The sequence below is a fragment of the Canis lupus genome, chromosome 7, assembly GCF_003254725.2.
Source record: "Canis lupus dingo isolate Sandy chromosome 7, ASM325472v2, whole genome shotgun sequence".
Classification (NCBI taxonomy): Eukaryota; Metazoa; Chordata; class Mammalia; order Carnivora; family Canidae; genus Canis; species Canis lupus.
Genome location: NC_064249.1, coordinates 11639142 through 11651657, shown reverse-complemented (window position 1 = coordinate 11651657; position 12516 = coordinate 11639142). Strand labels below are relative to the sequence as shown.

The window sequence follows — 12516 nt, the reverse complement described above, 5'->3', positions numbered from 1 at the left end:
GGGGAGTCTGCTCTCTCTCTCTCTCTCTCTCTCTCTCTCTCTCGTAGATAAATAAAATCTTTCAAAAAAGAAAAAAGAAAAGAAAAATATATTCTTTTAGATACTGAGGAAGTGGGGTACAAAAGTAGTGGTTTGATATGAACCCATCTCTGTCCCAGGAGAAAAATAACAAAAATTGAATGCTTGGTTACTAAGGTATCAGTGGTGTTATTCCTGCATGTCGGAGATGGTTCATCCATTTACACTTCTGTTGGTCCCACAGCTCAGCCTCTGTGATCACCAACACATCATTCTCCCCTCGTAATAGAACTCAGTAGTCTGGGTGCTCAATTAATCCTTGGCTGCTTGGGGGAGTTGCCAATGAGTGGAATTTCTGCCAATGATCTGTAACACCCTTTTCAACAAACATTAATTGAATGACATTTCTTTTTTCCTCAAACCATCCATCTGTCCTTTCTTATGCAACTGTTGAGTTTTAAAAGGGTAGAAGGCAAGCTTTCTTTTGGTCACAAGTTTGACTTAAGAAGATAATCTCTGAATTAAAAAATATGACCTACTACAGCCTTTTAAATAAGTCTAGAAGATTCACCAGCCCGAAGCAACATGTTAAATATAAAACTCATTAGATCCAGCCTTCTTTTTCTGTTTGCTCATTAAAACTTCCTGCTCCCATGAAGGAAGTTGGTAAATGGCTCGATTCAATGTTGCTATGATCATTTGGGGGTACAAGTGGGAATGGGAAAGGTAAAAAGAAAAACAGTGAGAAATTTTTAAAAAAACTAGTCATTTAATTTGCAGGTAAACAAATCTAGGACCCAGTTTTCTTGCGTTTTATGTTAACTTTCGATTGTTTTAAAATATCGAAAAGTATCTCACCTATAAGAGTGCTGTTAAGTAAAGCAGAGGACATACATCAACTTGTCTGTGTGGTCATGTTGCTTGGATATTAAAATGAGCTTTTTAAAAAATGGGACTAGAATCTATTTCCCAACAAGTTGAAAGGCTTCTATAATTACACTAATAATTTTTGGGTATCATATTAATGAGGATAGGGAGATGTAGACCTTGACATTGGCATGTTTAGTTACATTCACTATGAAAAAATGTTGTTTACCTCTCGAGAATTTCTTAAGAAAAAGAAAAATCAATCTCCATCAATGAGCAATATTTTTCTCCCCAAGGGATATTGATTTGAACATTGACTTCACAATGGGTGAGTTATTTCCCTCAGACCCCCTGTTATGAATTGTTAGGTGACATGTCTTTTATGAGCCAATAAACATGCTGTTTCTAGTATAGTAATCTTGTCGGGGAGATTCCAACTTCTGAGTTGTGGCTGGTTTGGAATATTTTGGCTTTTGTGTGTTTGCGTTAAGTATTTCTATGGGATGTAGTCCAAGTTTAAAAAGCAATATCTCTCATCTTCCTTCCTTTTTTAAATGGAATATAGCTTTTTTCGACATTCTGAGGGAAAATCAGATGCCAGTGAATAATTCTCTTTTTTGCTTGCTCCTCAACTACATGTCCTCTCAGCTTGTGCGTGGCCCCGTGACTCATGTGTAGTCATAGAAATGTCTTCACGATTCCTTTTTCTCTCTTTATGTAATGGTACAATATTGGTATCTCTAATTTTGAAAATAAACCAGATTCTCAATTTACCAGAGAAACCAGTATGTAAAGGAACATTGTGGTGAATGGAAGCAGGGGAAAGGATAGGTGGGGTCAAATTTTTGTTAACATGAACGCTCATTCTTCAATTTATCTGTTAGGATTTGTGTATAATGTATTTCCTTAATGAGCTTCTTAAAGGGCGAATTTAGAATTTATATTAGATCGCCTTTGAGTTTATTCATCCATCCATTTATTCTTGAACAAATATTAATTTACACCCGTATCGTGTGCCAGACACCGTGCTCTGCATTGACAATAATGATAAGTAAGACCCATCTGAGGCAGTCACAGTGTGGTTGAGAAGACATTAGGTCTGATAGTTATGAATACATGTTGACAAAAAATACTTTAGGAGCCTCTAGACTTAGCTTCATGGAAGCTGGGAGTATCAAGGAAGCCTTCAGGGAGAAGGTGAGCATAAGCCTAGTTAATTAATCAGGCCACGGGCTTAGGAGAGGAACAGAAGTGCGGGTCCCTGTTGCATAGTGAGAGAAATCTTAAGCAAATCACTGTACCTCTCTGAGCCTTAGTTTCCTTGTCTGCCAACTGGGCATAATCACACTTGCCTAATGAGATTGTTGTAGAGATTAAATGAGAATGCATGGAAAGGCCTCAATACTGTGTACAAAGTAGGCACTCCATAAACGTTTGCTGCAGAGGTATAGTAAAGTGACATTATAGCACACCCTAATATCAATCCAACAGATATTTATTGGGCACTGACCTGGTGTCATGTCCTGGATGAGACACCAACAGCGTCAGGAGACACCATGAGGATGGAGTGAGGGATAGGAATGACAGGCAGCTCGTGTAGGGATGGGGGAGACACACTGCTTCTGTGCTTGGCAAGCCAGAGGAGGTCTCTTACTGTGGAGTTCAGAGTGCCAGAGGAGGCCTGGTGGAGGAAGAGGCAGCCAAAGTTTGTCCTGCTAGACCAGGAAGGGCCTGATGGAGCCATGATGGCCTCAACACAGGAAAGAGACAAGCAGAACTTGCTCATTTGTGATTTCTCAGTTTCCTTTAGGTTTTCCATGGGTAGTCATTGCCCTTCTGTAGCTAGATTACAATTTCTTAGGAACCCCCCCCCCCAAGATTCTCATCTGTTTGCTGTTGCCAGTTATAATGTGGTGCCTCTGGTATATGCCCAACAAACATGGCTAGATCTTTATACTTGCCTCTTCTCCACATGCTGCAATATTCTAGTCGGTTCTTACGCCCAGTCAGTTTCAGAATGCTCAGATTTAAAGGCTTGCTTTTGTGCTTATTAAAGAGATTCATGAATTGGGAATTGTGATCATGTCACTGCCTAAAACTCTTCATATTGCTCTTAGGATAAAGTCCAAAATCCTGAATGTGCCTGACAAGACTTTGCATAATCTGGCTCCTGTCCTGGGCTCCTGCCTCATCTCCTGGAACTGCCCATCCTCCCAGAATCTCTTGATCTTTTAGTGCCACTAGCGCCCTTATACGTATGTTGCTGCTGTGTGTGCAAGCTCTCCCCAAACCGCTCCTCCAGACGAGCTCCTTTCTTTAGGGTCCCACTTCAAAGTCCTTTGTGCAGGAAAGGCCTCCCTCATTTTTTAGGTTAGACGCTGGAAGAATACAGGCTCACATCACCTAAAGTTTTCTTTTATTCTGCTTACCACAAGTGAAATTAATTATTTGAATGTAAGACTTATTCATCCAACAGATATTCTCTGAGATCTTAATGTGGCCTACATGTTGGGACTACCACACAGGAAGACAGAGTCTCTGCCCATGGAACTTGTGAGTGAGGCAGTGAGCAAGAAGCAAATATAAGGATGCCTGGGTGGCTCAGCAGTTGAGCATCTGCCGTTGGCTCAGGGCGTGATCACGCGTTCCTGGGATCGAGTCCCACGTCAAGCTCCCTGCATGGGGCCTGCTTCTCCCTCTGCCTGTGTCTCTGCCTCTCTCTTTCTCTCTCTCATAAATAAGTGTCTCCCATGAATAAGTAAATAAAATCTCTTTTTAAAAAAAGAAGGAAATATAGATGTGATATAATGTCAGACAGTGAGACTCGGGACAGTAGTTAAACTGGGTAAGGGGACAGAGAGGGCTGAAGATAAGTTGGGAATGATAAGAGGGAAAGCCTTTGGTCGTTTCATTTGGGGAGAATTCCTGATGCCCAACACAACGCCCCGCATCTACACAAGTACCTGACAAATATTTGCTGAATGAAAATCATGTTGGTTCAAGTAGATCTGAAGGAGCAAAGGGTTGAATAAGGCTAATCCAGTTATGCCTGCTTCTCCCCAAGTTCCCTGACTGTATCCAGGACAATGTCTGCCTGTGTGTTCACCCCACATTATGTAGGAATCCACGGCGAACCTAAGTCCCTGTTAGAGTTGACTATAATCACACCTTTTGTGTGGTAGTGTTGCACATTTTCTTCTTAATTGCCCTGGGCAAAAAGGCAACTGGTTGGTGAATGAAATACTTATGCTTTGAAGAATTGATGTTCTAATCAGTTCTATTTATACCAATGATCAACCATTTCTCAGTGAGGAGGAGGAGAAATTTTTCTGTGATCTCTGTGCGTCGAAGTGACTAATGAAGTCAATCTGGGCTTGGCAGATTTTGCCACAACTTGGACAGACATAGCCCTCATGATGTTGTGTTGCTTCTCAGCTTGCTGGTGCTCTGGTTCCCATTGCAATGATCTCATATTTTGGCATCTTCCTTTCAAAGTGTTATCTTCCCATTTTGCATGATGGCTCAGGCTTAAGGCACCACCTACCACTTTTCTTTCAACCAACCTTGTCTTCGTAACAAATATTCTGAAGACCAAACATACTCTATTAGTTTTATTGTTTCAATTTTGGTGGAATGGGGAAAGAGGGAAGTTCATGCTCTCACAATTTTCTTCTTTAGTCTGAATGTGAGAATTGGACATTGGGGCTCTGTGTGAATTGAGATTCAGACAAATCGGGTCCATTCTCTAGTCTTGGTTAAAAACAGTTTGCACAGCATGAAGGAGATGAGCAATAGGAATGGTTCCTATTCTCTTCTGTGGACCCTAGCACACCTTTCCTATTGGGCTGTCACCTGGCCCCACTTCTCCCATGAAGCAGTGTCTTTCCCTGCCCTGGGGGGGCCCTTTCTGGTTCTGCACTTTTATAGGAGTCTATTGCTTTGTTCACACCAGTCTTTGGACAGAAAAAAAAAAAAAAACAATCAAAGTCCATACTCTAAGTTCATTTTGGCTCTAATCCCCGCTATTTTGTCTGTCCCACCCCTTTCTCTCTTATGTATCACACTGTTTATCTCCACAACCAGATCCCAGACTCCCCAACAGAAAATCACATAGTTTCTATCTACCCTTAACCAGCTCCCTCAACCACCTTGTGCACTAATCAGAGGTCTTCCAATCATTGCTGCTCAGGGCTTGGGTAAGAAAAAGATCAGAAAGAAACGGAATATATTTCCAGCTTCACACTCTTTCCTTCACTCTTACCAGTTTGTAATTATATATTTACTTATCTTTTTACATATTGACTGCTCTCCCTTCCCTCAAGCTATAAGCCTCATAAAGGCTGGAAAATGTGTCTGCTTTGTTGACCAAGGTATGCCTAATGCTGGCCAGAGTAAACATGTTTAATGAATCTCTGTGGAATATAGGAGTGAATATAGAGAAGAAGGAGTTCATTCAGGGTGGATTTTCATTTACCCTAAAGAAGTGAAATGAAAGCAAACTTTGGTGGTTTTGTTTAACTGTGGGCGAATTGGTATGGACCAAGAAATTCAATTAACTGTATTCATCAATTTTTGTTTCTGGGCTAGAATCATGAGACTAAAACTCCAGAATTCTTGGTTCTACCTCTTTTGTGGCATTAAAAAACAAAAACAAAAAAACAACCCCCCAAGCCCAAACCTTGGCATATTACACCACCCAGATTTTTTTTCTTTGTCTCCAAGAAGGCTCAGCTGAACGGTAGATTCCTCACCCAGCGCAACAATCACAAACTCCGAAAACCTCAGCTGCCCCAGATGATGTCACAAAACCCTTAAGAATGCTCACTGCTGAGTTGGGCACAAGTCCAGCAAACACAATTCTTCCTGCCAGTTATTCAGGGTCTTTGACAGATTAGGTGGTCTTTTTTCTTCTTCTGCTGCGTCTTTTTTTTCCAACCTCTTAAAAGGCAGTTCAGTTTACCTCTAAGCAAGACATTAGCTCTGGCTGCCCCAAATAACATTTTAATTGAAGTCTCAGTCCAAACAAATGCCCAGCCTCTTTATTAACCCCAACAGTGTAATTTTTCAACCTAAGACTGATTCAGGGGCAAACTGTCTCACCGAGGCTGCCACGCAATGGGACATGGCAGTTTTCCTCAACCAGTCTCTTTTCTGACCTTGATTTGAACCTTAATCTCTTCTAACGATGTTTTCTTTATTAGCGTCTCACAGCCGTGGCACAAGACTAATTTTCCTGGTTTTAGACTATCAGTTTACAGAGGGATTTCATTCCCCTTTTTGCCCCACAAAGTAACCAAGATTTCACGGACCAATTTGGGAAAAGGAAGGTAATATCTATTCTTCACATTTGTTATGGTTTATTGGTTGGTTGGTTTTTTTTAGATATAGTCATTTAAGTGGCTGCTTTGCAAAACGTTCTGTAGAATTTTAGATTGTATTTTTGATGTACATTAAAGTTTAGGTACAAAGAAGTCATACCCTGAATTGTCAGAAAACCCCCCAAAAGAAACAAAACTCCTTTAAATGATTTCAAAAGAGTTTTCATCAATAGCCTGATCCACACTCATAAAGGTGAAAACTAATGCTATTATCTGAATAATTCAGGCAAAAACAATATGTTTTTATTAGAGACCTCTAATCTTTTAGGGGAGATCTGAATTATCCAGATAATTGCTGCAATTCCTTCCTTCATTTTTATGCTTAAACATAATCAATGAGTAATGACAGAGAAAATCATTTTTCTTCATTATACCTCCCCATTTTTTTGACATTGGTAAAATGATCCAAATTAGAAAGAAAAAATGCACATACTTTTCAATAACAGTGAAAAAAATGTGTTTCTCTATTTGGAGTATACCTTAATATAGCAGAACTATGTAGGTAGAAAAACAGTGCTTATGATCATGTGCTCAATTAGATTTATTATAGGTTTTTGTACTTTTTAGCATTAGCATGAAAGCATATTGGTTATTATTTTTTATAACCTAATTGGAGGCTTTGTATCTAGTTACCCCTCTGTTCTCAGCTTAATACAATAGTTTGTTGATTGCAAAAATTACATTTCTGTGACTTTAAAGTCCTAGAACTAGGATTGCCATTGAAAGTTGAGGATTCAGTCTGGTGTTTGGAGGGCAGGGACCATGTGCCCTCTGGGTGTGAGGAGGTAGGCAGCTGGGAACAATTGTCTGTCCCCTGCGGTGTTCAGTGGCATTAGCAGCATGTTGGCACGATAAACTTTGCCTTCATTTCACTGGCTCAAACAATTAGTGGGATTGAATCAGAGTTCTCCTAGATCATAGTTTATTATATGTTATTAAATTCCATTATTCAAGAAGTTGCTGCTATGATTATAAAACTTCCCAACATATCCTGCAAAGCCCTCATCTCCATTCCTGGTGCATTTCCTTTTACATTTATCTTTTGCTTCTCTGATAGACAAGTTTTTTTTTTTTTCTTTCCCCTTGGTGCTTATTTAAAGAGCTAAGAGCTAATTTGAAAATACATCTACGAAAGGACAACAGAAATGAGATGTGAAAAAAAACTGGACGAAGATTCTTAATTAGTCCATTATTTGACACGCACGATTTAACATGGTATGCTTAGCATTGTGCATTCCCCAAAAGAACAAGGCTCTTTTTTTTTTATCCCAAACTTTAACTCCCTCTCATTCATTATATCCCTTCTTGTCACTTTCCATTAGCTGATCATGACATCCTTTGCTGGAAGGGCGAGCAAGCAGATTACTTCCAAACTGGTGTAAGTGACACTCAAAAGACTGGCCTAAAGGGGCTTCTGTGGCAGCAACAAGCTCCTCAGCCCCTGGAGTTGGAGAATGTCATTTCAATAATATATTGGAGTCCGTTGTCACATCATTTCTGTAGCAACTTGGCAACTTCCCAGAAGTGGCAGGAATGGGTCTTCTACTGTGATAGAATCTGATGTTATCACGGTCACTGATGAGAGCAGTAATTTGTTAGTATAGTATAATAATATAATTAATAATTATTATTAATAGTATATACTATATATACTATATACCGTGTAATAATAATAATAATACTATATATACTATATACTATGTACTAATTATTATTAATAGCAAGTATACTGAATAATTAAAATTCATATTATTATTATGCTGAGCCAATCTAATCCTTCTAGCTAGTGTCTTGCATTTTACAGATGAGGAAACTGAGGACCATAGTAGTTAAATAAATTGTCCATGGTCACACAGCTGGTAAGTAGCAGAGCTAGGGTTTTAATCGAGGTCTGGCTGACTCCAAGCTATGCCTCTTTTTGTTAAAGCAAGTTATGCATAACACACCAACTTTTAGGAGACTTCACCTAATTTTATTGCAACTGAGAAATAACCCGTCATCAGGCACTTCTGAGCAGAGGTGGGGATAACTGAAAAAGACAGTCAGGGATTCAACACACGGGAACAAACAATGCCAAGGGAAGAAGTGCAGAATCTGACGCTCTGATCAGGTCAGCTCTGGGGGAGTGAACCATTCCCAGCTCATCATCCCTGCCTCCGTCCCCCCAGCCCACAAGCCCTCCTCTACTCTCAAAGGTCCAACCTCAGGAATCATCCTCAACCCTGGAAGGGCATCCACCTGGGAAGACCTGGATGGTTGCAGACAAAAGGTGTATCCTATTCATCCACAGCAGTGAAATCTGATCTGAACAGCCCTGGGACCAGTCCTGGCTGCCACTCAGACCCTCCTGCTGGCTTCTGGCCTCTCAAGCTCCTCTGTTCTTGAGAAAACAAGTCTTCTTCATTAACCAAATTTTACCTTTTTTCCTTCACATGAAGCACGTTTTAGCTTCTTTGCCCAGCAACCTTTGAAATATTTTGATTCTAGAGAACAGGGAAATACAGAGCAATCCATTAAGTACAAGTGACCTGCTTTTCTACTCCCAGGAGAAAATTCAAAGTCCCATGATATCTATCTTTTAGGTTTAAGCTACACATATATGCTGGGCTGTAAAACATGGTGGTAATAGGATAAACTCTGAAGTCGGACCACCCAGCTTTAAGTGTAGACACCCCCACCAACAGTGTGACCTAACCTCTCTGGATCCCAGTTTTCTCACGTGTCAAGTACCTCCGTCAGAGAGCTGTTGTGACAATGATCTAATGTGCATGAAGTAGCTGGCCCATGGGAATCACGTCCTGCATCTAGTTATCGTTCCGTATGTGCTGGTCAGTGTTCTCGTCTTAGCTGCTGTTTTTTTTTTTTTTAATTTTTATTTATTTATGATAGTCACAGAGAGAGAGAAGCAGAGACATAGGCAGAGGGAGAAGCAGGCTCCATGCACCGGGAGCCCGACGTGGGACTCGATCCCGGGTCTCCAGGATCGCGCCCTGGGCCAAAGGCAGGTGCTAAACCGCTGCGCCACCCAGGGATCCCTTAGCTGCTGTTTTTGATGATGCTCCAGACTCCTTGATTCCAAGCCTGTATTTAAGTTCATCCTCAGCCATACTTCTGTCCCTTCTCAGTCCGTGGGGCGTGATCAGCTTCCTGCTTACACCTCACTGGTGATTTTCCAGGTCTCAGTTCCTGTCCATTTAACCATAACTCTTAAGTAAGTGCCTCCAGCATCTTCTTTCCACGCCTGTGTGATGGACGCATTTCTGCCTGGATGCCCTGCTCGCCCTGCCTGAAACCGAGGCAAAGCCTGAGTGCAACCCTCCTTGTTCAAGGCTGGACGTCCTTGAAGTGAGTGCTGGTGGAGGCAGTATCACAAGGGTGTGATCATAAAGACAGCAGCAGTGTCACCCCACAATTTTGGGACCTCTGGAATGTCAATGAAAAACTAGCCTCCCGATATACAGATGTATACAATACCACAGCGAGTGCATTTGTTTAAATCATTTTAAATGTAAAAGAAATAATGATTAAAAAAGTCTTTTTAAAAAGCCCTCTGTCGTCAAGGCCACCTTCCCAATGATCTTTGTACCTCGGAGAAGGGGGGAAATTGTACATATGTATGTGTATTTTAACTGGGGGAGTGTGTGTGCTGGGAGAGTGGATGGCCAATGGCAGGAATGGGGAAGAGGGAATTATATTTAATGAAACTGGGAGTTCACATGGACCTTTCAGACTTAAAAAAAAAAAAAATGTTGGTTTTACATGCCAAAGTCTTGAAAGGGACTTGACGGCTCACGGCTTTGGTGTATTTTTCCAGATGGCAGATGCCATTTTGTGTTTTGCATAAACTGACTAAATTTGCTTGCTCTTTGTACTTATTTCAGAGGCAACCATTCTTTTCTTTCAATAGGACAGAAGAGCTCCTTGGCACTGGAACCCTCCTGGTCTGGTGAGGGAGGGATGAGGGATGCTCTGAGGACACACAGCCATCATCCAAAACTTCCTGAGTTTGGAGCAAGGCAAGAGGTTGGACCAGAGCTTTGGATCCACGTTGCCTAAAGGATGGTTCAGACTGTGTGAGCGAGTCACAGAAGGTGAGCTATGCAAAGAACTTTCAAAAGTTATCTTTCCTGCCCATTTTTATCTCCACAGAGGACAAATAGGTTCGTGGCACTCTTATTTCAAGACCTCTACATCTTACTAATTGCCGGTTGTGTGATCCTGAAACTTAATCCCTCTGCACTTCAGTTTCTGAAAAAAAAAAATTAGGATGATAGGAATAAATAACACTCATCTCTTAGGATTGTTATGAGATTCCATGAGTTAATCCACATAAAGGATTTAGAACAGTGCCTGGCATCTAGCAAGTGTTCAAGAAATGTTGGTAATTATTATTTTTATGATTCATTTCTGTGGAAATTTGCATGTTTTCCCCTTATTTTCTGAGGATCGACCTGCCCGACTCCCGTTGTCATCATGCCAACTCTTTGGGTTGTTTTTATGGAAATAGACTGATAATAGAGTGGTTCAGCTGTCGGCTTTGCAGAACAGAATCAAGTTGAAGTTCTTGAAGGAACGATCAGTAGCTACATCTCAAGAGTGATTTAGTGTCTCCATGCCTCAGTTTCTCCATCTATAAAATAGGGATAATAATAACCATACCTGCTTCACAGCATTTTTGGGAAGAGTAAATGTGACAGTGCTTGCACAATATCTGGCAAGGATGTAAAGCATGTCAGTATTGTTATTGTTTTTGCTGCCCCAAATATACTGAATAGTGCTCTTATATTCAAAAGTACCCCTAGGAGCTTGTCAGGGCTCCAGGCCTCTAGCTTCATGTCAGCTACCTCACCAGAAAAGAGAGCAAACACAGAAATAGAAAGATGCTGTGAGGCCATGGCTTTACTGGGACTCTTTGCCAAATAATGACACAGAATTGACAGAGTTGAGTCTTGCTCAACATGGATGCCAATTAAAGTTAGAAAACTCAGATTTCTGAGCAGACCAATCCCCACTCATTACATTGGGGATTATTCCAAAGGACAGGAACTATTGGGATAGGAATTGTGGCCTTATTTTTCAGTCCTACACCCCCCAAAATACAGCATACAGTCAGGGAGGCTGTGAGGGAGCAATAGTCATCCGGGCTGGTCACCTCTCATGGAGGAATCTGGCATTTGCACATCATAAGTATTTACATTTCGCATTTTCAAAAACTGCTTATTTTTTTCCCCTTCAAACTGAAAATGGATAAAAGTTGCATCCGCGAGTGATAGAGGCCCCTCTCTGATCGTGTTATCGAACAGTTGAAAACTGTCTGTATCACATTCATCATTTTCATCCAGCGGTGATGAGTAGTCTCTATTAATAACTGAACAAAGAGGAAAAAAAGGAACTCTAGAAACTCTCACCCCAAAGCCAACACAAAACCTGAAAAAACCCCGAAGAACTTAGAAAAAGGGAGTGGGAAAAGGGGACACCTGGGTGGCTCAGTAGTTGAGTGGCTGCCTTTGGCTCAGGGCGTGATCCTGGGGTCCTGGAATTGAGTCCTGCATCCGGCTCCCTGCGGAGAGCCTGCTTCCCCTTCTGCCTATGTCTCTGCCTCTCTCTGTGTGTCTCTCATGAATAAATAAATACAATCTTTTCCAAAAAGGAAGTAGGAAAAGCATCACAAACCTTGCAGGTACCTTGTTTGCTCTGTTAGATCTTTCTGACCCCCCTTTCTTCTGCTGAGTTACTTCCCACAGTGAGAATAAGATGAGAATAAGACTTGAGTTGGGAGAAAAGATGCATCTTCTCCTTCTACCCTGGGATGCGAATGCTCAGCAGGAGACTACATTTCCCAGCCTCTCTTGCAGTGATGGGGGGGGGCGGGGCACATGACTAGTTCTCATCAGAGGACCAGGAGCTGAATTGAAGAGATGTGTGTCACGTTGGGGCTCAGTTAAGACTGCACGTAGCCTGCTCCCTCTCTGTCTCTGTCTCTGTCTGTCCATCTTCTGGCTAGAAAATGCCTTGATATCATCCATGCATAGAAGACATAAAGTCATTACCTGGAAGGAACGTGAATTCCTGAATCACTCCTTGGAGAAGGGCAGCCCAGAACAGCTGCCCGACCAGGACTGTCCACATGAGACTGTTTCTGAGTGAAAAATAAATGTTCATTTGTTAAGCCCCTGAGTGTTGGGGAATTGCTTGTCTTATCCGCAGACATTACTTACTTTGACTGTTATAGAAATTGATAGCAGAAGGGAGC

The 12516-nt window shown here is 41.4% G+C and overlaps 1 long non-coding RNA gene across 6 annotated transcripts in view; it reads left to right on the top strand.

The window, feature by feature from the left end:
- The window catches only part of LOC125755397 (uncharacterized), a 147990-nt gene that overhangs the window by 12528 nt on the left and 122946 nt on the right, over window positions 1–12516 (top strand). The window contains exons 3-4 of one of the 6 annotated variants that reach the window (XR_007411837.1): window positions 9440–9608; window positions 10171–10354. This is a non-coding gene — a long non-coding RNA (uncharacterized LOC125755397). Of the gene's footprint in view, window positions 1–3235; window positions 6213–9439; window positions 9609–10170; window positions 10355–12516 lie in introns of those variants that run through there. The other 5 variants (XR_007411838.1, XR_007411840.1, XR_007411839.1 and 2 more) reach the window with 5 other exon arrangements.